Genomic DNA, 25,915 nt, shown 5'->3' on the forward strand with positions numbered 1-25,915 from the left:
TGACCTGTGGTGACAGACTTTTCCAGCAGAAGCAATAAGTACAGAGGCCCTGATGTGTCCTTGTGCTCGACATCTGAGAGGCCTGAAGGAGGCCAGTGATGGTGGGGTGGCTGACAGAGGGGCCGTGGAGGAGCTGAAGTCAGAAAGGGGCTGAGGACCAGACCATTGGAGGGCTTTTGACTGTAAGTCTGAACTAGATGCAAAACCACTGAAGAATCTGAGCCGAAAAACCAGACCAGATTGATGCCTGTCCTGAAAGGACCCTTCTGACTTATGGAGACAGTCGAGGTTATGAATGGACATGTGGAGATGGGAGGGTAATTATTGTAATAGGCCAGGCAAGAGAGCTCTATGGTTTGGACCCAATGCCAGTGGAAATAACACAAGAAGTCAGATGCTGGAGGTATTTCAATGGTTGATCTAAATGTCCTGACAGTTAGGGTGTGAAAGAGACAGTCAAGGAAATGTCTCCATTATGTCTCCAAGAACCCAACAACAAAAATAAGACAAGTTGATTTCCAAATCTGTATACTATAAACAAACATCTAAAACTTACTTCAGTGACCATGTAAATGTCTCTACAGTTTAGGATCCAAAAAAAAATTGTTTGGTTTATTTTTTCCTAAATCCTTTTCATTTTATAGTTGACATATAACATTGTATCAGTTATAGGTATACAACATAATGATTTGATATATGTATTATGAAATGATTAAGATAATCATTTCAGTTAACATTCATGACCACAGTTGCAATTTGTGTGTGTGTGTGAGATGAGAACTTTTAGGATCCACTCTCTTAGCAAATTTACATATATAATAGAGGTTGTTTAGTCACCATGCTGTTTCTTTTTTACGTACTCTTGCTTCCTGAGGCCGACACAAATACTTGCCCTTACAGCTTAAGGCAGCTTTACCCGTTGAAGCCATCAGTATTCTGTCATTGTTACAACCTCTGAATCCTTGGTCAAAATCTAGAATGAAACTGTTCCTTAAGATGACTTTTTAAAGCTGTCAGATTGAGTTGCCAGTTAACATATTTAATAAATTCCACCTTTCCTACCATTTTTGTATTTTTCTCTTTATAAAGTCATGGGAGCTCAAGAATGAAAGAACACTTATGAATCAACTAAGTCCAGCCATAAACTTGTCAGTCCATCTTCAAGTACTTTGTAATTTTTTAAAATTTTTTGGAATATAAAAAATAAGTAGGTTTATTATCTGAGTTGGAAAGGTCTTTGCAAGGCACTTTTTTTCTCTCCAATTAAAAAAATATTATTTTCTACTAGTAATACTGTCATAATTATAACCCTGGACCTTAACACAGAAAACTCTTACCATGTGATTGTGTTTCAAATTAACAGTAGATCTATATTCTTTTATAAGTTAACTGGGGTTAAAATAGTTATCAGATCAGATCAGATCAGATCAGTCTCTCAGTCGTGTCTGACTCTTTGCGACCCCATGAATCGCAGCACGCCAGGCCTCCCTGTCCAGCACCAACTCCCAGAGTTTACTGAGACTCACGTCCATCGAGTCAGTGATGCCATCCAGCCATCTCACCCTCTGTCGTCCCCTTCTCCTCCTGCCCCCAATCCCTCCCAGCATCAGGGTGTTTTCCAGTGAGTCAACTCTTCACATGAGGTGGCCAAAGTACTGGAGTTTCAGCTTCAGCATCATTCCCTCCAAAGAAATCCCAGGGCTGATCTCCTTCAGAATGGACTGGTTGGATCTCCTTGCAGTCCAAGGGACTCTCAAGAGTCTTATCCAACACCACAGTTCAAAGGCATCAATTCTTCAGTGCTCAGCCTTCTTCATAGTCCAACTCGAACATCCATACATGACCACAGGAAAAACCATAGCCTTGACTAGATGGACCTTTGTTGGCAAAGTAATGTCTCTGCTTTTGAATATGCTGTCTAGGTTGGACATAACTTTCCTTCCAAGGAGTAAGCGTCTTTTAATTTCATGGCTGCAGTCACCATCTGCAGTGATTTTGGAGCCCAGAAAAATAAAGTCTGACACTGCTTCCCCATCTATTTGCCATGAGGTGGTGGGACCGGATGCCGTGATCTGCGTTTTCTGAACATATAATAATAGTCACATAGTTGCAGGTCTATCTGTCTGTTTATCCGTTTTGTACATCCATACTCATGAAGTCATTTTAAAATAATGCTTCTTGTCCCTGAGAAAACTCAAGCTAGAAAACCTTGTTAATAACTATTCTTTCTCATTTCAAGTAACCCAGATATCCTAACGTTTTCTCCAGTGTCCCTGTGCTGTGCCAGCTCTTCGCTCTCATCCTAACTACTGCTGCTAAGTCACTTCAGTCGTGTCCGACTCTGTGTGACCACACAGACGGCAGCCCACTAGGGTTACCCCCGTCCCTGGGATTCTCCAGGCAAGAACACTGGAGTGGGTTGCCATTTCCTTCTCCAATGCATGAAAGGGAAAAGTGAAAGTGAAGTCGCTCAGTCATGTCCAACTCTCAGCGACCCCATGGACTACAGCCTACCAGGCTCCTCCGTCCATGGGATTTTCCAGGCAAGAGTACTGGAGTGGGGTGCCATTGCCTTCTCAGGAATCCTAACTACTGCCATGCTATAAATCTCTCATGCGGTCTCCTGATCTTAATAGCATTTGTTACTTAATAGCCTTTTTTACAAAAGTAACACTTGCTGTTCAGTGGCTAAGTCCTGTGCAGCTCTTTGCGACACCATGGACTGCAACACGAAAGGCTTCTCTGTCCTTCACTCTCTGCCTTAGTTTGCTCAAACTCATGTCCATTGAGTTGGTGATGCCATCCAACCATCTCATCCTCTGTCACCCCTTCTCCTCCTGCCTTCAATCTTTCCCAGCATCAGGGTCCTTTCCAATGAGTCAGCTCTTCATATCAGGTGGCCAAAGTATTGGAGCTTCCGCTTCAGCATCAGTCCTTCCAGTGTATATTCACGGTTGATTTCCTTTGATTGACTCCTTTCCTTTAAGATTGACTCTTTGATCTCCTTGTTGTCCAAGGGACTCTCAAGAGTCTTCTCCAACACCACAATTCAAAAGTATCAATTCTTTAGTGCTCAGCTTTCTTTATATTACAACTCTCATATCCATGCATGACTACTGGAAAAACCATAGCTTTTACTATATGGGCTTTTGTCGTAGAAGTGATGTCTCTGCTTTTTAATACACTGTCTCAGTTTGTCATACCTATTCTTTATCTTGGTTTAATTTACCATTAAGAAAGAATAGAATCTTTTCTATTATGGATGATATTGAATATAGCTACCTGTGATATATAGTAGGACCTTGCTGTTTATCCATCCTATATATGATAGTTTGTATGTACTAATCCCAAACTCCCAAACCATCCCTTCCCTACTCCAAAAGACTATTAACAAGAATGTATATGAAACGAATCACCAGTCCAGGTTCGATGCACGATACTGGATGCTTGGGGCTGGTGCACTGGGACGACACAGAGAGATGGTACGGGGAGGGAGGAGGGAGGAAGGTTCAGGATGGGGAACACGTGTATACCTGTGGCAGATTCATGTTGATACATGGCAAAACCAATACAATATTTTAAAGTTAAAAAAAAAAAAGAATGTATATATTCAAAAAGAAAGAATAGAGAGTCAGCATGTTGCTACTTTGGCATGTCTCCTTTCATATAATACCTTATATATACATTATGTGACCACATATTTTAATGAAAACTCCCTAGCCATAAAGCGACTGTTATTCTAAGGAACTCTTTTCAGTGGTGCCATTTGAGTACAATACATAGGAAAATGTTTTTGTTTGTTTGTTTCTACTTTTATTCCTCAGGCTTTCCAGGAAATGTTTTGGTAAAGCATCCTTAGTATTAGAGTGTTTGCCAAATTAACTCTTTCACAAATGCTCCCAATGCAACCTTGCTGCCAGAGCGTTAAGGGCACCCACGCAGTGTGATCTCATCAGTGCTTCCTGTTCAGAGTGGATGCATTTTTATCCCTTGGCATCTTAGTAATTGAAAGTTAAGGATTGGTTGGATTATGTTGCTCAGCCAACCACGTTCTAACCTTCTTCTCTTATATAAAGAACTTCACTGTAGCCTTTGATATGACTCTAGGGGAATCTTACTCATAGAGTCTCTATTACACATCAAAGTAAAATGAGCTCTAATGTTTGTATTCTTTTATTGTATCGTTTTTCATATATTTCTATTTTATTAGAAAATTCAAAATTGTTTTTCTGACCAATTGCACATTTTAAAGGATGCTTGAATAATGCTTTTTTTCTGAATCTTTTATAACATATCTTGGCTGGGGAAAAATTCGTAAGCTTATTTGTCATTCATTCATTCTCCATCCCTTCAGTAACTGTCCAGGAGAGAATGCCCAGATAAAGACCAAATCTTTGGCCTAGTCCTGTCATTTCTTTTGGATTTTTGTATGTACTGGGAAAATGCTCATTGTCTGAAAAAATCTAATGAGGTCACACAAAGCTCAGTTGGAAATGTACAACGTATAGGATCACAGGGATGCTCAGCAGTGTAGAAGCAGGAACAGGAAAAGCAGAGGACAAACTGGCTTCTAGCATCACTGTGTGTGTCTGTGAAAGAAGAGTTTAAAGCTTAAAGGATGGTTTGTGTTATATATTAGATTTCACATGTGACATCATGCAATATTTGTTTTGTCTGACTTTGCTTAGTGTGATCATCTCTAATAGAAAATATGAATATATAAGTGTAAATTTATGTATATACATATATATGCATACATATATATGTAGAACTGAGTCACTTTATTGTACAGAAGAAATTAATACAGCATTGTAAATCAACTATACTTCAATAAATTCTGTCTTAAAAAAGTTGAAAGTATGAAAGGCATGTTACAGGAATGATGAAGAAGTGTTTCCTAGGGCTACATCTTTGTCTATTAGACACGGATGGTAAAAGCTGCCCTGAGATAGAAAGCCACAGTTTCAGAAATTAAGATATCTGGTGAGAACGAGACTGAGATTTCTTGGGTTTCACACGTGTTGGCACATAGACCTAACCACAGACATTCTGGATTTGAATTTTAACTGTTCTCGGTAAGGAACATGAGTTTTAGCAGAAAAGTTGCTGTCCCTTTTGTGGCCTCTGGAAGCTGTGAAGAGCTTTGCCCAAAGGGATCAGTGCTTTGCTTCAGTCTATCAGCTGGACATCAAGGGGAAGATTCCAGTCAGGGAAGGGCTTTCAGATTAGCACAGGCCCATGCTGGAGACGGAATCGCTTCCTAGTGCCCTGAGACACTGCCTCTAAAAGAGGGACATGTGCACACTGCTGTATGTAAAATAGGTAACCAACAAGGACCTGCTGTAGAGCACAGGGAACTCTGCTCAACATTCGGCAATAACTAAATGGGAAAGAATTTGAAAAAGAATATATATAATGATGCTGGAATGATAGGACTTCTCAATCTGACTTCATTCTTCTGTTTGAAACAGTAACGTCAGAGTCTGATAGGCTCATTTATAGACTGGACTAGAAATAGAAAACCTAAAGCTAACTAAAAGCAACATTTGTGTATGTCTGGTCTCTATTGGTTTATGCAGTAAGGATTTGGAATCACTAAATTTGTCACACACAGGCCATCTTTCTTATTTTGCTGTTCAACTGAATTAGAAGGATGTTACTATGAGTTTGTGTGAATATGAAAAACAGTCCTATTTTAACTGTCTCTGTGGAAATAATTGCTTATCTCTATGGCAATACTGGTTTGCCTCTACAACAATAACCAGTGAAAAGAAGTGCTAATTCCTTTTATCATTTAAAATTTTTTTTCTTTTTATGGTTTCACCTTTGCAAATATTTTACTTGATCAGACCAAGAATTATTTACTAAATTGTTCCTCGTCTCCATTGTTTCCTTCACTGAATTCCAGAAATATAAGTAAAAATGTTGTCATCTGAGTCTGACAGAAAACTCTAACCCAAATTAAAGACTGATGCTCTTTATTTCAGTGAATGCTGGGATGCTATTTTGTACCTAGAAAGACTTGCTGGCTTTGGAGCCTGACCAGCTGCAAATGTTGGCTGTGTTACAATTAGCTGAACTTCTCTGTGCCATTTCATCTCCAAACCCCTCAGGGTGCTCCTTTCAAAAGTAGAAGTAACGGTCTCTTTCCTGAAGAGTTACAGTAAAAATTAAAGATATGTAGATATAGACACAGATACACACACATCTATATATATACATATATGTACACACACATATATACACATCATCTGGCTGATGGAATGTGGGACTTTGGTTAGGTCACTCCATTCCCATAGGCACAGTCTTCCCTTCTAGGGAGCTTCTAAAGTTCCTACCTACTCTCTCTTTTTTTTTTTTTTAATTTATTTTTATTTAAAGGATAATTGCTCTACAACCTATTTACTCTTTAAGACTCTATGTTTTTGATTGTTGTTCTGTTTGCTTTATGAACACGTTTTGGAATATAATTGCTTAACAGTGTTGTGTTAGTTCCTTTAAGAACTAAATCTGCCATATGACCCAGCAACCTCACTGCTTGGGCATATACCCTCAGAGAGCCACAGTACATAAGCACACATGTACCCCGGTGTTCATTGCATACTACTTACAATAGCCAGGACGCGAAAACAACCTAAATGTCCACTGAGAGATGAATGGTTGTAGTTGTTTTTAATCTCAAGAGTACATATACTGTTTATTTCACAAGGCAACCAGATCCTATATTTACAGGTTTATGCAATAACTAAATCTGGAAAGTCACTAGAGTTGTGTCTGTGTGTTTGGAAGTGCGTTAGTTCCAGGGCTGTCTTCTGTAGTAGGATGCCACTAATGATCCACAAACATTTCAGTGGTACTTGCACTTCGCTATCTTAAGAAGCTCCTCTCTTCCATGTATTTATTTCTCATTAGTCAAATCCTAGCTCTTGTAAATGATTTAGAGAGGCAAATCTCTTCAGCTTTAATTTTATAATTTCTGTCCCTTAACATGTAATACGTCACCTGTTGTTTGCAAAAATGTATAAACCAACTCTGTAGATGCATTAAATAATTCTGCAGTGTTAAATCCTCCTGCATTCATAAGTGAATTAGTTCTCATTTATTCTTAAATGATATCTTTGAATAGTCAAAAACTACTTTTTTGCATTAGTTATTCACTTAAATTTTTCATGTGAAGAACTTTAACTTTAGAAATGTAAGTAATGACATGTGGCTAGTTTAATGTGTTCCCTTTAATTTTATCTTCTGTTTTTGTGTGTGGCTTATGAATATGAGAGAGCAGATGTGAAGGAATGTGCTTGTGTGTATATGTTCTAAGATATTCTGAGCTTAGGAGAAAATTAGTGTTTTTTTCCTTTAAAGTTACATCAAACACTAAAGATACTTTTAAAAAAAAGTTACACTGACTTGAAAATGCAATAGTCACAGGCTTTGAAAACCTTTCTATGCTGAACAGTATTTTGTTCAAATTGTAGCTGATAACCACAAAGTAGGATGTTATAATAGGGACTTAACAATTCATAAAGGAATGATTTATAGTGGACAATAGCTTATATATCCAAATATATGTTCTAAAATGAAATAAAGTTGATACATAGAAATTATTAAAAGGGAAATATAGTTAAGATGAAGACACTTACACATTTTCTTTGCCACTACAAAACATTTTAATTATCAACTTTGATATCCATTTGAGTTACTTTATTATTTTTAGAATTATGAACCTTCCTCCTTTTGAAGCATCTGGTCTTCATTATTTGAGAACATTAATCTCTACCTCCTTTTTTTCTAGACAATCTCCGTTTGCGTTCCCCAGACTCATTGCCTAATTAATTCTCTTTTAAATTTCCCTAACTCCTTCATTTTTTTTTCTTTTACATTCCCTAAAATACATTAGTGTTTATTAAAGAGGATAATCATCCTTAAAACTTATTCTAAGACTCCTTAATATTTCAAAAATATCATAGTGTATTAAAGTATATAATATTTACTTCTAAAATATCTATTAATTGCAAAGTAAATATATTATTGAGCAGTATAATTTAGACTGCATAGGTGAAGCAAAACTGTAATTGGTTTGTATGCTGTTTTTAATAACATAGATTATTGTAGTGAAATAGAGCACTCAGTCTCAGAGTGTACATTTTTATTTGTGCATGCATGCAAATGGGGAATAAAAGTACATTGTTGTTTAGGGATTATTTTTGGGTTTTTGATTTCACGATCCAAAAACCAAAATGTTTTTTTGGAGCTTGAAGAGAAAGAAATGATGTTCACAAATATAGAACTTATGTATTCATTTAAAAAGAAATAACTTTAATGGAGTATATTGGTGTACAACATTATATTAGTTTCAAATGTACATCAAAGTGATTCAGTTACACATATATATATAACATACATATGCTTTATATATATATATATATATATGCACACATTGTAAATATGTATATTCCCATCAACAGTGTAGGAGGGTTCCCTTTTCTCCACAGCCTTTCCAGCATTTATTGTAGTTTCTTTCTATATAAGAGTTATTTTCTTCTAAAATTTTGGATCTTCCACAGTATTTTACACAAGGTACAGAATGGTTGAAGTGAAGGATAGAAGGAAATTGGCATATGTCATGTCCTACCGTGTATAAAAAATGAGCTGTCTTTGGCTTTGCTTGATCTTAGCCAAAAGGTTGCTATGTGATAACTCTCTTTGGCTTAATCCTCATGAAAGGTTATTTATTTTTTACAGATGGTCAAAAGCAAGAGCAATTAAATGACTTGCCAAAGATCACAAAGTAATTGGAAAACCATGTGTATTTGTCTTCACAGCCCAAAGATATCACATTAAACTCCAGTGCATGCTAGTGAGCCTTTGGAACACCTCATTCATTAAAAACATGGAGAGTTGTGTCAAAACTACTAGATGTTATGATCCTGGTACACAGCAGTAAAATGGAAACTTCCTTTCCTTTTGGAGCTTATAGTCTACTGTGGGAGGCAGATAATATATGAATCAATGTAAAACTGAATAGTATTTACCTGTTAATGTGCTGTGTGTTCAGTTTTGTCCAACTCTTTGCCATCCCATGGACTGTAGCCGACCAGGCTCCCCTGTCCATGGAATTCCCCAGGCAAGAATACTGGAGTGGGTTGCTATTTCCTTCTCCAGGTTACCTGTTAATAGAGCCATAAAAAATAAATAAGTTATATTGCCGGGAGCCATCTCCCGGCATATTGCATATCGAGTGCAGCACTTTCACAGCATAATCTTTCAGGATCTGGAATAGCTCAACTGGAATTCTATCACTGCAGGGAGCCAGCGTGAGGAACTCCGCCCATGGCAAAGGTCATGAGGAAGGAGGCTTGGCATACGCAAAGGCAGGATCGAGCCTCAGGAGTCCCCCTGGAAATTGTCGAGCATCTACCCCCAAAACCAGAGTCTGCCTACTTTCCGCTTTGTGCTCTCACCTACACCTCTGACTTTACAGGGGGCTGTCCCCCACTACCTCTCTCTGAAAAAAAGAGTTAACTTACAGCTCCAGTTAATAAAGTTCCTGGGTGTGATAGTGTTTCAACCTACAGACTCCTTTGGAAATCCTCTAGCCTGCCTGAATAGGTTTTTCCGGCCACATGTGATTACTCAGAGCCTCCCAACTGTGAGAGGCATGAGATGTTCTAAACTGCCTAAATACAGATTCCTTTGAGCAGTTAAAAGATTGATTAGAAATTGTATTGGTGAAGGGTTTTTCACTTGTTGGGCCAATGTTTGCTGCTAAGTCTCCATATCCCTTACCTGCTGTGTCCCTGGCAGTGTATTGATTAATATAATTGGTGTAAGTAGTAGCTTTAATGTTTGTAACCTGGGACCCTTGAGTTAACTCTTCTTCTTGTTATAGCCACCACACCTTTGGCCTATAGGAATGCAACTTTAATGCTTTTGGAGGGTGGCGCTTGACTAATCACCTTTAGAGAAAAATAAGTTTTCTGAAGAAAGAGTCTTAAAATGTTAACAGGCCTCCAGGCCAGAATATGATGCAAATCACCTAAACTTTTGCATATGATAAGTTTGCAGGAAGAAAGCCTGACTTACTGCATGACTCTACCCCTTCCCCCATTATCCTCTATGCATAACTTAAGGTATAAAAACTACTTTGGAAAATAAAGTGCGGGCCTTGTTCATGGAAACTTGGTCTCCCCATGTCGTTCTTTCTCTCACCTTCTGGCTGAATTATTCAGCCTCTTTTCTCCCCTGAATTTCCTCACTGATCTATCCTTTTTTCAGCCTCTTTTCTCCACTGAATTTCCTCACTGAGCTATCCTTATTTCAGCCTCTTTTCTCCACTGAATTTCCTCACTGAGCTATCCTTATTTAACCACTCTTTATATCCTTAATTAACGTTTAATTAAGCAGTTGTTTCCTGATCCTCGCCGACGCCGTCCCCTCTTCAAATTCCCTGGATCCACCGGGGCTGGACCCCGGCATTATATGATAGAGAGCAAATGGGGGAGTTGAACCTCTTTAGATGGGGTGGTTCAGGTAGACTGAGCTAAGGAAAGCACAATTTAGCAGAGATTCAAGGATAAGAGTAGAAAGAATCTTCTAGGTGGAGAGGAAGAGCCCTGTGGTGGAGAGGAAAAACAGTGTGCAGCCAACCAGGGGGAGCAGTGGATGGTGCTTTAGTCATGACTCACAAACAGGCAGGCACCAGCTACATGAAGACCTTCGGGTAGGTGTGGGTTTACTCTAAAAGCACTGGGAGCCATTACTCCCAGTATGAGAACAACACGGTCTCATTTACATTTTTCTTTCTTTTAAAAAAATTCTATTTATTTTAGTTGGAGGCTAAATATGTTAAAATATTACAATTTTTAGTGGGTTTTGCCATACACTGACATGAATCAGCCACGGGTGCATATGTGTCCTCCATCCTAAACCCCGTCCCTCTGGGTTGTCCCAGTGCACCGGCTTTGAGTGCCCTGCTTCATGTATCAAACTTGGACTGGTCATGTGTTTCACATATAATATACATGTTTCAATGCTATTCTCTCAAATCATCCCACCCTCACCTTCTCCCACAGAGTCCAAAAGACTGTTCTATACATCAGTGTCTCTTTTGCTGTCTCGCATATAGGGTTATCATTACCATCTTTCTAAATTCCATATATATGCATTAGTATACTGTATTGGTGTTTTTCTTTCTGAGTTACTTAACTCTGTTTAATAGGCTCCAGTTTCATCCACCTCATTAGAACAGATTCAAATGCATTCTTTTTAACAGCTGAGTAATATTCCATTGTGTATATGTACCACAGCTTTCTTATCCATTCATCTGCTGATGGACATCTAAGTTGCTTCCATGTCCGGGCTATTATAAACAGTGCTGCAATGAACATTGGGATACATGTGTCTCTTTCATTTCTGGTTTCCTCAGTATGTATGCCCAGCATTGGGATTGCTGTCTCCTATGGCAGTTCTAATTCCAGTTTTTGAAGGAATCTCCACACTGTTCTCCAAAGTAGCTGTACTAGTTTGCATTCCCACCAACATTGCAAGATGGCTCCCTTTTCTCTGCACCCTCTCCAGCATTTATTGTTTGTAGACTTTTTTTTTCTTTTTTTTTTTTTAATTTTATTTTATTTTTAAACTTTACATAATAGAAGTCATTCTGTCCTGCGTGAGATGGTACTTCATTGTGGTTTTGATTTGCATTTCTCTGATAATGAGTGATGTTGAGCATCTTTTCATGTGTTTGTTAGCCATCTGTTTGTCTTCTTTGGAGAAATGTCTGTTTAGTTCTTTGGCCCATTTTTTGATTCAGTTCAGTTCAGTTCAGTTCAGTCACTCAGTCGCGTCTGACTCCTTGTGACCCCATGAATTGCAGCACGCCAAGCCTCCCTGTCCATCACCAACTCCCAGAGTTCCCTCAGACTCATGTCCATCGAGTCAGTGATGCCATCCAGCCATCTCATCCTCTGTCATCCCCTTCTCCTCCTGCACCCAATCCCTCCCAGATCAAAGTCTTTTCCAGTGAGTCAACTCTTCACATGAGGTGGCCAAAGTACTGGAGTTTCAGCTTCAGCATCATTCCTTCCAAAGAAATCCCAGGGCTAATCTCCTTCAGAATGGACTGGTTGGATCTCCTTGCAGTCCAAGGGACTCTCAAGAGTCCTCTCCAACACCACAGTTCAAAAGCATCAATTCTTCAGCACTCAGCTTTCTTCACAGTCCAACTCTCACATCCTTACATGACCACTGGAAAAACCATAGCCTTGACTAGACAGATCTTTGTTGGCAAAGTAATGTCTCTGCTTTTGAATATGCTATCTAGGTTGGTCATAACTTTCCTTCCAAGGAGTAAGTGTCTTTTAATTTCATGGCTGCAGTCACCATCTGCAGTGATTTTGGAGCCCCCAAAAATAAAGTCTGACACTGTTTCCACTGTTTCCCCATCTATTTCCCATGAAGTGGTGGGACCGGATGCCATGATCTTCGTTTTCTGAATGTTGAGCTTTAAGCCAACTTTTTCACTCTCCACTTTTACTTTCATCAAGAGGCTCTTTAGTTCCTCTTCACTTTCTGCCATAAGGGTGGTGTCATCTGCATATCTGAGGATATCTTATTGATATTGATATAAGAAATATCTTATTAATATTTCTCCCGGCAATCCTGATTCCAGCTTTTGATTAGGTCTTTCATTTTTCTAGTATTGAGCTGCATGAGCTGCTTGTATATTTTTGAGATGAATTCTTTGTCAGTTGCTTTGTTTGCTATTACTTTCTCCCATTTCAAAGGCTGTCTTCTCATCTTGCTTATAGTTTCCTTCATTGTGCAAAAGCTTTTAAATTTAATTAGGTCCCATTTGTTTATTATTTTTTTTAGTTCTATTTTTGTTGTTGTTGTTTATTTTTATTTTTTTATTATTTAACTTTACAATATTGTATTGGTTTTGCCATATATCAACATGAATCCACCACAGGAGAGGGTGGGATGATTTGGGAGAATGGCATTGAAACATATATAATACCATTTGTTTATTTTTTATTTCCATTACTCTGAGAGGTGGGTCATAGAGGATCTTGCTGTGATTTATGTCAGAGTGTTTTGCCTCTGTTTTCCTCTAGGAGTTTTATACTTTCTGGTCTATCTTTAATCCATTTTGAGTTTATTTTTGTGCATGGTGTTAGAAAGTGTTCTAGTTTCATTCTTTTACAGGTGGTTGACCAGTTTTCCCAGCACTGCTTGTTAAAGAGATTGTCTTTTCTCCATTGTATATTTTTGCTTCCTTTGTTAAAGATAAGGTGTCCATATGAGCATGGATTTATCTCTGGGTTTTCTATTTTGTTCCATTGATCTATATTTCTGTCTTTGGTCCAGTACCATACTGTCTTGATGACTGTAGCTTTGTAGTATAGTCTGAAGTCAGGCACCTTGATTCCTCCAGTTCCATTCTTCTTTCTCAAGATTGCTTTGACTAGTCGAAGTTTTTTTCCTTACAAATTATGAATTTATTTTTTCTAGTTGTGTGAAAAATTACCATTGGTAGCTTGATAGGGATTGCATTGAATCTATAGATTGCTTTGGTTAGTATACTCATTTTCACTATATTGATTCTTCCAATCCATGAACATGGTATATTTCTCCATCTGTGTCATCTTTGATTTCTTCTGTCAGTGTTTTATGGTTTTCTATATATACATTTTTTGTTTCTTTAGATAGATTTATTCCTAAGTATTTTATTCCCTTATCACAATGGTTATTGGGATAGTTTCCTTAATTTCTCTATTTTCTCATGATTAGTTTATAGGAATGCAAGGGATTCCTGTGTGTTAATTTTATATCCTGCAACTTTACTTTATTCATTGATTAGCTCTAGTAATTTTCTGGTGGTATCTTTAGGCTTTTCTATGTAGATGATCATGTCATCTGCAAACAGTGAGAGTTTTACAGGTGACATTCTGGAGGCTTCAAGAGGGATCTGGAATGGAAACAGAGGGAAGAGAGGTGATAAGACACTTGTTAGAGATAATATTGAGAGGAGGTGTTGCTTTATGGTTTTAGGAAGTGAAGGAAAACTGGAACAACCCTTAGGTTTTTATTTGAATATCTGAGTACCTGGCAGCACCTTCTGTGGAGACGAAATGCTTGGTGGCAGAAAATCTAGAGTTTTGATCCAAAACACTGTTTACGAAATGAAAGAGCCACTATGTTAGTCACATCAGATATTTTTTCTTCTATAGTTAAATACAGTGTTTTCTTACATGACCATTCATTTATGAATTGTCTGTGGCACCTTCCACATCTTACTAGAAGAGTTGGGTAGTTGCAACGTAAGTTTGCTGGCCCTCAAAGCTGAAAATATTTACTTATTTGGCCCTGTCTAAAAAACTGATTAGCTCTGCAGTAGAGCATGGCTGGAACCTATGGTTCTCATTTTTCTAAACCAGTGGTGCTTTTCAATAATCTTTATAAAGGCTTTATCTCCTTATAAAGCCAGTCTGTCATTGTTAAGGGTTTCCCAGGTAGCACTCGTTCTGAAGAACCCAACTGCCAATGTAGGAGACATAAGAGATGCAGGTTCGATCCCTGGGTTGGGAAGATCCCCTCAAGGAAGGCAAGGCAACACACTCCAGTATTCTTGCCTGGAGAATTCCATGGACAGAGGAACCTGGAAGGCTATAGTCCATGGGGTTGCACAGAGTCAGACACGACTGAAGCAACTTATCACACGTCATTATTATTCACAGCTACTTTACTATTGTGGTTTGTTTATTTTTTCTTTTTTTGCTCTCCATTTATTTTTGGTATCTTTCCTTGTTTGCTTCTCTTTACCCTCTAAGAGTGAATCTTTCCTATACACATTGCAGCCTCTTTTCTGCCATCTCCTTGATGTCTGCAGAGAAGCCACCTGACCACCGAAGCTTCCTGTACTTAGGAAAGGTCCCTACCCACTCACCATTCTCCCGAAGATCACTTACTGTTACTGACATTTGGTCTGGTTTTGCTTGTCTGTACCCTGTCTGTCTCTCCTCTGATACCATGCTGGTCACATGAGGGCAGGGGCTTGGATTGTTTTGTTCACTGGTGTATTTCCTTTGCCCAGAACTGTGCTTGGCATGTGATAGATATTCAGTTAATATCTGTTGAATGAATTAATCTGTTCATTGTATTCTCTCTTTGGGGAAACTTATCCATGTTTACATTATCAACTATTACTTCTTACTAGAAGACATCCAGTTCATATCTCCAAGTACTAAATTTGATCATGCTGTAGATCTCAGGTCACTTAGTCCAAAATTTCATTTTCAACCTTTTCTTTGATTACTTGTCTACTTAAACCTTTATACTCTATTAAAAATGTTACTCTTTTTCAAGGGCATTGTAGTTTCCCCACCTTATACCCAGACACTGATGTTCTGATGCTCCTGGACATCTTGGCTCTCTTCCAGGCTTTGAGTCTGCACTGGCTCTTTCTTCTTCCTCTCACTTATGCTCATCCATCAGATCTCAGCTCATGTTCTACCACTTCAAAGAGGCCATCTTTGGCAAACTGATCACATGCCACCTCATCGGTTCTTTCTTTCATACCACCTGTCACACCTCAAATCATCCAAATTGTTTCTTCACTTACCAAATGTGTGTTTCCCACTAGACTGCAAGTTTGTTAAAGGCAAAGACTCAGCATCTCTTGCTCACTTGCTAGTTCCTCAGTGGTGGGACAGTTCCTGGAATACTCTCAGGGCTCAACAGAAGTTTGCTAGAGGAATGAATTTCCAGAGAGAACTCCAGTCCACAATGATCATTCACTTTTGAAGTCTTGGCACTTGGCAATGCTGTTACTGTTCTGGGGATGGATGATTCACTATCTTGGGAAGCCCTGGGATTCTGGACTTCAGTTGCTGTTTCCTGCCTATATGGGTGCCTGATTCTTACTCCCCTAGTAAGGTTTAAATACCCATAGATCTCAAAACAACACATCACACAGGCATACACACACAATGATGCATACACAAGCACGCCTATTTCTCTGCTCTTGGTTTATTATCATCTGAAGGTCCTTCCTCTGCAAGAATACTGCTCTTCATTTCACAGGTTCAGAGAAGAGAGAAAATTTATTTCGTAAAGCATTTTCTTTATCGATTTGGCTTTAAAATTCATGTATACATGCAAAAATTTTCTGCATATCATATTTTATTTTCTATTTATGTTAGGAATGAAATAATGAACTACTTGTGTAGAGAAGATCACCATTTATAAGTGCCTCTTTATAAAAGTACACAAAACATACCCTTTTTAAAAACTGAAATAGAACTGGTATGATCAGCTTAAAATTTCCCTTATTAAATTTTGCATAGCATAGAAAGAAAACGGCAGTCAGAACATGCAATAGTTAACAGAAAAAGTACAGAAATTAAGATGCTTTTACAATATATTTCTTTTTAAAGAAAGATTATAATATTTAATAATAGCTTCTCCAACATTTGTCTATAACAGGGGTAGGCAAACCTTCTCTGTAAAGGGCCAGGTACTAAATATTTAAGGTTTCGTGGACAGTACAGTCTCTGCTATAACTGTCCAAGTGTATTACTGTGGCCTGAGAGCAGCCGTAGGCTCACGTGGATGAATGATGTGGCTGTATCCCAATAAAGCTTAATTTGTGAACACTGAGATTTAAATTTTATTTAATTTTTATGTGCCAAGAAATACGATTCTTCTTTTGATTATTTCAACTACTTAAATGTCTGAAAACTATTTTTAGCTCACAGATCATACACAAATAGGTGCGAGGTCAGATCCAGCCTGTGGGCTGTAGTCTGCCAGCCCCTAGTTAAGAGAGTTCAGCTTGAACAAGGTGATGTGTTTGTCTGGCTGGGGGTGACCATGTGTATCAGCAGGAATACATGCTGAGTAGTAGTATCTGAGAGGAAGCTGAGGGGAGCCTCTGCAGAGATCCCTGAAGTTCAGCCAGAAGTTCAAAAGCAGAAATCAGAAAAGTGCCCTGCAGTGCAGAGACTTCCAGGCTTTGAAATGGCTAATGGATTAAAAAATAGAATCTGAAGCTGATAATGCACAATTAATTTACAAGTTTTTTTTATTTTAATGCCACAAAGGAATATACAAAACGGTTAAAGTTTCAATATATATACAGCAGGTCATTAGAAAGTAGCATGTTGAATACGATCTTTGACTTGCCACTTTCTCAGCTGCCTGTTGAGTTTGTCTATTTCTAAATATCAGAGGGTCCTGCATTCTCTCGTCAAACAAGTCAGTGAACTCTCTAATAGGAAGGATGTTTCTCACCTAAATCTGTGTGTGCTGCTCTGGGATGTGGGGTTGTTACTCCCTGTAGCAGGGATGGTGGAGGCCGAACTGATCGATGCTCTCAGTGCTCAGCACCCTCTCCTTGCAGACGCCCCGCCCACCAGCTCTGTTTCCTAGGAAACGGAAGCTGCAGTCTGCTCCAGGGTTGCCTGTTCTTTCCCCAAGACCCTTAACGCTCCAGTCCCAGCCTTTGGAAAGGAGACAGCATAAATGAGGGAAGTTGGATGGGGAGAAGGGAAACCAAAAAATCTGTCCGTTTGAATGTCTGTTTCCTATAAACACTGTTGAAGAAACCTGAAATGTGATTGTTCATAAAGATATTAGAACATGAAGATTATGATGGATGAATTAAACTATGTGTGTGTATAGTTTATGCTTTTTTGCTAACCACGGTTCTTGCATCCCCTTTTGCTAACCACGGTTCTATAATGATATCTAGTTTTGATCTTCTGTTGGGCAAATAAGATTGTTTTATTTCCTCTAATTGAATCATTATGTCTGTCTTTTGTATTTAGCACAAAAATATTAGAGTAAGGCAAAGTAAATTTGCTGTTATGCGTTAGGTACAAACTGCACCACACAGCGCAAGATCCTGTGCTTCTGAGTAGGCAAGCCGAGATTTGAATCATAATGTGACCACTTAGAGCCCTCTTCCTCATTTAAACTGAAAGCACAGATAATAACAATACGGATACTGATAACACCAGTACCTCTTATGGTTGTTTTAAATATTAAATAGTGTATCATGTTTAAGGCATCTGAGCCAAGTACTATACTAGGAACAGGGCCTAACACAGAGGAACTACATAATAAATATTAATGCATGCTGTATCAGTTAAGGAACAGTGGCAAGTGCCAAGACCATGGCAAGCATGCAATAAAAGTCAGCTGTCCTTCCCTTCTCTCCCAAATACCCTCAGTGTTTTGCAAGCCACTCAGCATTGCCAAAGAAGTATAAAAGCAATGGCTTCTTAAGCTGCTAAGTGCCACAGAAGTCACATTACATTTAGGCTCTGCTCAGCTCCCATGTGCTTGCTATGGGCTCCTGAGCAAAACTGAGTCACGTTCTTTTTTCTTAATTTATTTTATTGAAGTACCATTGATTTTTCAGTCTTGTATTAATTTCTGCCATATAAAAGGTGATCCAGTTATACATATATATATATATACATTTTCTTTTCATATTTTTTCCATTATGGTTGCTACTGATGCTAAGTCACTTCAGTCATGTCTGACTCTGTGCGACCCCACAGACAGCAACCCACCAGGCTCCCCCGTCCCTGGGATTCTCCAGGCAAGAACACTGGAGTGGGTTGCCATTTCCTTCTCCAATGCATGAAAGGGAAAAGTGAAAGTGAAGTTGCTCAGTCGTGTCCGACTCTTAGCAACCCCGTGGACTGCAGCCTACCAGGCTCCTCCGTCCATGGGATTTTCCAGGCAAGAATACTGGAGTGGGATGCCATTGTTGAGTTGCTTTCTAACACACTTAGGCAATGCACCATTCCCTCCGTCCCAAGTATTATGTATGGGACTTTGAAACTGTGCGGGTAACCATCCAGTAATGTTGAGTGATGTTTTCCACAAGCACTTTCATTTGGATAACTGGCCAGTTTTCTAATACTAGTGAGTCAGGATCCAGTTTGTAAGTTGTCCCGTCTTAATTGACATGAAATACAGTGTGAATTTTAAATATATTGGAAGCATCAGTAGTAGAAGGCAGTGAGAAAGACAGCTTTTAGGGCATCCCGTAAAGAGGTTCTGTATGCCCCTCCGCTTGTGTTTAAGATTATGACGTGCCTTCCCTGGGGAGTTTCCTCTACTCATTACAGGACCTGGGTCATTGAATTTAGCACTTAGGTCACTGCCTAAAAGTAGTGCTTTTGAAGTTCTTTGTGCAGGCAATGGCCATGACTGCAACAGAAATACCGAATTTGTCATCCACAACATAGTCATTTCCCTTCTCAATGGAGGAGATAGATTTTTAATGTGACTGATCTTGGGTAACCAAATAACCAGAGAAGGCAGTGCCTTGCCTCTGTCAGAAGCTACTAGAATAAAGGAAAGAAGGAAGGGAGACAGAAAGGGATGAGTGGAGGAGGGAAGGAAGGAAAAGGATGAATTTAAAGGGAACTGTTAGTCACTCCTGAGGTGGTACATTAAAGTTGATGCATTAAAGTACTGAAGAATGACCTGTATTTATTTTAAGTGCACTTCCTGCCTTTGGTCTGAATATATTCGACATTAAGTTTTGACTATGTAATTTCATGCCTAAGGTCACTGAAGGACAACCAAAAAGGAATGTTTAATGCAAAATTCAAATGCTTTATCATCCTATGGATGTACGATGAGGTGGTTCCCTAGTTCCCTTGGAAGTAATTATGAGGAAACCTACTAGAATAGCCAACAGTTCCCTAGGACCACTCGTGCTTCAGGTACTGATTCAGCCCCCAGCTCTCACTGCTTGACATATAGTTATTTCATCCTCCAACATTCCAATGAGATAGATAATATTATTATTCCCATGGTACAGAAGAGGAAATGGAGGCACAGAGGGGTTAGACAATTTGCCCTGGGTCACACAGCATGTAAAATGAACTTGAATTTATCTTCTAAAATGAGACTTTTGAGATAGGTGGTGTTAGGTGATAGGTGGTGTTAATCATAATCGTATAAAATAACAGAAATGAACTGGGACTGGCCCTAAAAGTTCAGGACATCATAGTTAGCCTAAAACACCCAGAATTTGAATCCAGGCCCAGATCCAGAGTCTACACTTACCTGACTCTAGTAAACTGCCCCTTTCCTCCGCTGGCTCTCATTTGCCCATTCTGTTCATTCCTGCAGCCTTTATCTGTGCATTTCAGTCCCTAGCATTTCTTTCCAGGGGCCTTATTTTTTCTCATTGTGTATTTTTTTCAGTTGAACTATAGTTGATTTATAATGTTGTGTTAGTGTCAGGTATACAACCAAGTAATTCATATATGTGTGTGTGTATATATGTATATAATTTTTCAGATTCTTTACCCTTATAGGTCTTTGCTGTTTATCTAGTTCATATATATGTATTTGTGATCCCATGAACTGTTGCCCACCAGACTCTTCTGTCCATGGTATTTTCCTGGCAAGAAACTGGAGTGGGTTGCCATTTCCTCTTCCTAGGGATCCTCCCCCCCCAGGGATCAAACTCATGTCTCCTGTGTCTTCTGTATTGGCAGGCAGAGTCTTTACTATTGAGCCATCTAGGCAGACCCCTGTTTTATATGTTCAGTTCAGTTCAGTTCAGTCACTCAGTCATGTCCGACTCTTTGCAACGCCATGAATTGCAGCAAGCCAAGCCTCCCTGTCCATCACCAACTCCCGGAGTTCACTCAAACTCACGTCCATCGAGTCGGTGATGCCACCCAGCCATCTCATCCTCTATCATCCCCTTCTCCTGCCCCCAATCCCTCCCAGCATCAGAATCTTTTCCAATGAGTCAACTCTTCACATGAGGTGGCCAAAGTACTGCAGTTTGAGCTTCAGCGTCATTCCTTCCAAAGAACACCCAGGACCGATCTCCTTTAGGATGGACTGGTTGGATATCCTTGCAGTCCAAGGGACCCTCAAGAGTCTTCTCCAACACCACAGTTCAAAAGCATCAATTCTTTAGTGCTCAGCTTTCTTCACAGTCCAACTTTCACATCAATACATGACCACTGGAAAAACCATAGCCTTGACCAGACGTACCTTTGTTGGTAAATGCTATCTAGGTTGGTCAAAACTTTCCTTCCAAGGAGTAAGCGTCTTTTAATTTCATGGCTGCAGTTACCATCTGCAGTGATTTTGGAGCCCAGAAAAATAAAGTCTGACACTGTTTCCACTGTTTCCCCATCTATTTCCCATGAAGTGATGGGACTGGATGCCATGATCTTAGTTTTCTAAATGTTGAGCTTTAAGCCAAATTTTCATTCTCCTCTTTCACTTTCATCAAGAGGCTCTTTAGTTCCTCTTCACTTTCTGCCATAAGGGTGGTGGTCATCTGTATCTCTGAGGTTATTGATATTTCTCCCGGCAATCTTGATTCCAGCTTGTGCTTCCTCCAGCCCAGTGTTTCTTATGATGTACTCTGCATATAAGTTAAAGAAGCAGGGTGACAATATACAACCTTGACATACTGCTTTTCCTATTTGGAACCAGTCTGTTGTTCCATGTCCAGTTCTAACTGTTGCTTCCTGACGTGCATATAGGTTTCTCAAGAGGCAGGTCAGGTGGTCTGGTATTCCCATCTCTTTCAGAATTTTCCACAGTTTATTGTGATCCACACAGTCAAAGGCTTTGGCATAGTCAATAAAGCAGAAATAGATGTTTTTCTGGAACTCTCTTGCTTTTTCCATGATCCAGCGGATGTTGGCAATTTGATCTCTGGTTCCTCTGCCTTTTCTAAAACCAGCTTGAACATCTGGAAGTTCACGGTTCACGTATTGCTAAAGCCTGGCTTGGAGAATTTTGAGCATTACTTTACTGGCGTGTGAGATGAGTGCAATTGTGTGGTAGTTTGAGCATTCTTTGGCATTGCCTTTCTTTGGGATTGGAATGAAAACTGACCTTTTCCAGTCCTGTGGCCACTGCTGAGTTTTCCAAATTTGGTGGCATATTGATGTGTATATGTTAAGCCCAAGCTCCTAATTTATTCCTTATTTTTTATCTTATTCATAATGCAGCTGATTCAACTTGTAGTGGACCATACACATTACAAGGATGAATCAGACAGAATCCCCATTGTCCAGGACCTCAGTCAATAAGGACAAAGGGCTAAAACATCATGATTTTTCTCAGGAACAAGTTAGAGGCACCCTGTCTGCTTTGATGAAGCAAAGGAGAACTCAGTGGTTACAAAAAAAAAAAAAAAAACAGAAGAATGACTCATGTGCTTTTAGATCCTTTGTATAAATTCCCTTATGCTTTCTGATGGCCAAAAGTCTATACCAAACCTGAACCCTCTGAGAGCTTGGCCAGTAACAGACATAGTGCTCCCAGAGGGTTTTATGCTGTATTCCAAATGCAGAAGGAAAGCAGTGAACATGCAGAATGAAAGGCAGCTGGGTTTGCTCCAAGGTTTATCCATGGTGAGTCACCTATTTTTGTTACATGAGAAATAAGTTCTAGTGTTGTAATGAAGACACGATACAGTGAATTTAGGCTAATTCTTGGAGCATTCAAGACTCGCCTATGTGTTCAGGGACATTATGTCCTTTGAGATTTTTTTCTAACCACTTTAGTCTTCTGTAAGAAAGATATTTTCTCAGTTTTTGAGGAAAGACACTATATTATTTGAATCCTCACGACTGGATTTTATGCAGCAACTTATGGAAGCAAAGCATGCAGGTTGTGCCCTCACGCTCTGCACTGATGCTCTTTGTCAGCACTAGACACGTATATACTCTAGACATGTCTTAAGACATCATACAATGTCATGTTAATTTCAGGTATACAACACTGTGAGTCAAATATATATTAGTATATACATATATATATATATATCTTTTTCAGATTATTTTCCTTATCAGTTATTATAAAATATTGAATATAGCTCCCTGTGCTATACAGTAGGTCCTTGTAGAGTATCTGTTAGTATTTTATGCCTGTTCATCCCAACTGCCTAGTTTATCCTTCCCCCAACTCTCTCCCCTTTGATAACTGTCACTTTGTTTTCTATGTCGGTGAATCTATTTCTGGTTTGTAAAAGTAAGTTAATTTGTGTTATTTTTTAGAGTCCACATTTAGGTGGTATCATGCAGTATTTGTCTTTGTCTGACTTAATATGATGGTCTTCAGGTCCATCCATGTTGCTGCAATGGCATTATTTTATCCTTTTCTATAGCTGAGTAATATTGCCTTGTACAAATGTACCACGCTTTCTTTATCCATGGGCATATAAGATGTTTCCGGGTCTTGACTGTTGTGAATAGTGCGGCTGTGAACACTGGGGTGCATGTATCTTTTCAAACTATGGTTTTCTCTGGATATATATAAGGCATTTGTTTTTAATCTTACCTCTTTTGAGCTCCCTAGTTCCCTAAAGACTAATTGCATTTAAATTTTACATGAAGGTTTTAGAGAAACTGAGTGAAGAAGGGAAGGAATTGAGGACTGGGTTGGTCCAAGTGTCTGTTACAGGGACTGAAAGCAGGAAAAAATAAAAGCCGTCTTTAAATCATTTTTGTTGTATGGAAATAGGCTTTCTTGTTAATCACGGCACCATCATAAAGAACGACAGTGTCACCTTAAGCATCTTCCTACGTAGGTTTAAGGTAAAAATGTGCACATTTAAATGCTGCCTATTTTAAAGAACTTGTATACTGGTAATTGAGGCTGTATTTGAATCTTGTCAGTCTATGAAGTCATATCTCTTTTTATCATGTATTTATTTAAAATGCCATCTTACTTTATGAACTGCATTTCTATAAAATTAATGCATACATGTTTGTTTTTATACACTTCCTATGTGCATTACTGCACAATTTAAAGGACTTCCTACAGAAGTTAGATAAGTGATTCTAAGTGGTTTTTGTATTCCTTTAGTCTAGAATCAGTAGTCAATTAAATCTATATGGTTGTCATTTAACACCCAGTGTACCTCCAACTGAAGAATGAATGCACTTCATAAAGTGAGATGCATGCATGTATAATTACCTCATTTTTATATATTTAAGAGTAATGTATTGAACCCGCATTTGTTTAGGATAAAGTGATATACAATTGATACAGAATAAGCTTCTTCCATATGACATCTATTTCTCTTTGATTGTTTATTTTTTCTGTTTTATTTTCTTTTCAATGTATATAGAAGCCATAGGAATTAATAGACTTCAGAATCCAACAGTTTATCTCTTGTTTTCCTTTAAAATAGAAACCAGAAATCAGAAAAGGCTTTATTATTTTTCATCAGTTTTTAGACCAACGAAGTGAAATAAATTTCCTCTCAACACCAAGACAACCAAAGTTAGAATCAAGGAATTTGGAAGTAGATGCACTTAGCTTTGCATGTTGAATGAGGCCTGGAAGACCCTTAAGAAAGAGCATGCTGCCAGTGTGCTGATCTGTTCATCTACATGCACTGGAGTGTTTGGACCCTTTAGGACAGATAAACTGGGTTGACTTCTGGAGCATAAAGACTATGTTGTTTGAATTATTAAAGAGACTAAAATAATTAGAGATGCTATCCCAAAATAGCATTTCACATCCATAACAATTTATGTTACCCGGCACCCTTTTCCTTCAACATTTAGTTACAAAATCCTTTTTTAACATTATTATGTCAAATTACAGGCCAAATGAAATTCTATTCTGTTCTGATAATGGATGTGTATAATAGTCTGAAAGAGCTTTCATAAAGTATAGTAATATATAACCAATTTAATTTGCAACTAAGCCAGTGGTGAAGTAATATATTTATACAACTAATATTGTTAAATTCATAATTTTCATTCTCTCTTGTTTAAATTACAAGTTTCTTTCAAATGAAATACATTTATGAGGAGCCTAATGGTTTCTTACTACGGCTTTTCTGTTGTGATAGCTTTTAGGGTTTCCCCACTATCTTTCCATTTAAATCATACATAGGACATCTGAAACTTTAATGTTAAGTCAAGTATGGACCTAAGTAAAATTTACAAATTAAGTAATCATTGAAAATATATATAATCAATAAGTGCTTGAGTATTTACTATCATAGTTTTATTACATATAGTTATATATTGATGTATATATATATATATATATATATATATATATATATATGTATAATAAAATATATATTAAGTCATAGCTCAGTTGGTAAAGAATCTGCCTACCATACAGAAGACCTGGGTTCAATTCCTTGGTTGGGAAGATCCCCTGGAGAAAGAAATGGCAACCCACTCCAGTATTCTTGCCTGAAGAATCCTATGGACAGAGGAGCCTGGCAGGGTCACAAGAGTCAGACACAACTTAGCGACTAAACCACCACCAACAACCAACCAAGGCATTACCAAACATATTATTCATTGAGTAAACACAGAATTCTTTTTTCACATATTTATTACATTTATTACCTTCAATTATGGATGTACATTTTAAGAACTGTTTGTTATTGCTCTTCTACTTGTTAAATAATTCTGCATATTATATTGTCTCTGTGGTTTTGGCATTGGTGCTTGGTTATTTGAATCTGACAGTTCTGTCTCCCAGAGCAATATGCTTGTTTTTCATGTTCATGATACCCAATCCAATCCGTGAAATAATTGTTCCAATGGCAATGTTCAGAGGTGAGCACAGAAAACTTGTTCTGAAGACAAAGTAAAGATTTAAATGAAAATGTCAGTCTGTGAGTTGAGTGTGTTAATCAAAATATTTAACAAAAAATACGGCATGGGCTTCTAACCATTAGAATGGAGGCCCATCCTAAACAACCAGTATGTCTGCACGTTTTGTGCTCTGAATGTGCACCACTGAAGATCATTGTATGATCTCCGCTGAGAGCAACAGAAACCAAATTAATAAGAAAAACAGTCACAGCCTTAATGAGCATCATCTAATATGGAGGAATAAGTATGTATGTTTTATAGCTCTGATAAACATAATT

At 38.4% G+C, this 25,915-nt stretch overlaps 1 protein-coding gene across 2 annotated transcripts in view; it reads left to right on the top strand.

Annotated features, from left to right (window-relative positions):
* The window catches only part of ADGRB3 (adhesion G protein-coupled receptor B3), an 886,492-nt gene that overhangs the window by 457,757 nt on the left and 402,820 nt on the right, over positions 1 to 25,915 (top strand). The window lies entirely within an intron of this gene.

This window comes from Bos taurus, chromosome 9, assembly GCF_002263795.3.
Source record: "Bos taurus isolate L1 Dominette 01449 registration number 42190680 breed Hereford chromosome 9, ARS-UCD2.0, whole genome shotgun sequence".
NCBI classification, from domain to species: domain Eukaryota; kingdom Metazoa; phylum Chordata; class Mammalia; order Artiodactyla; family Bovidae; genus Bos; species Bos taurus.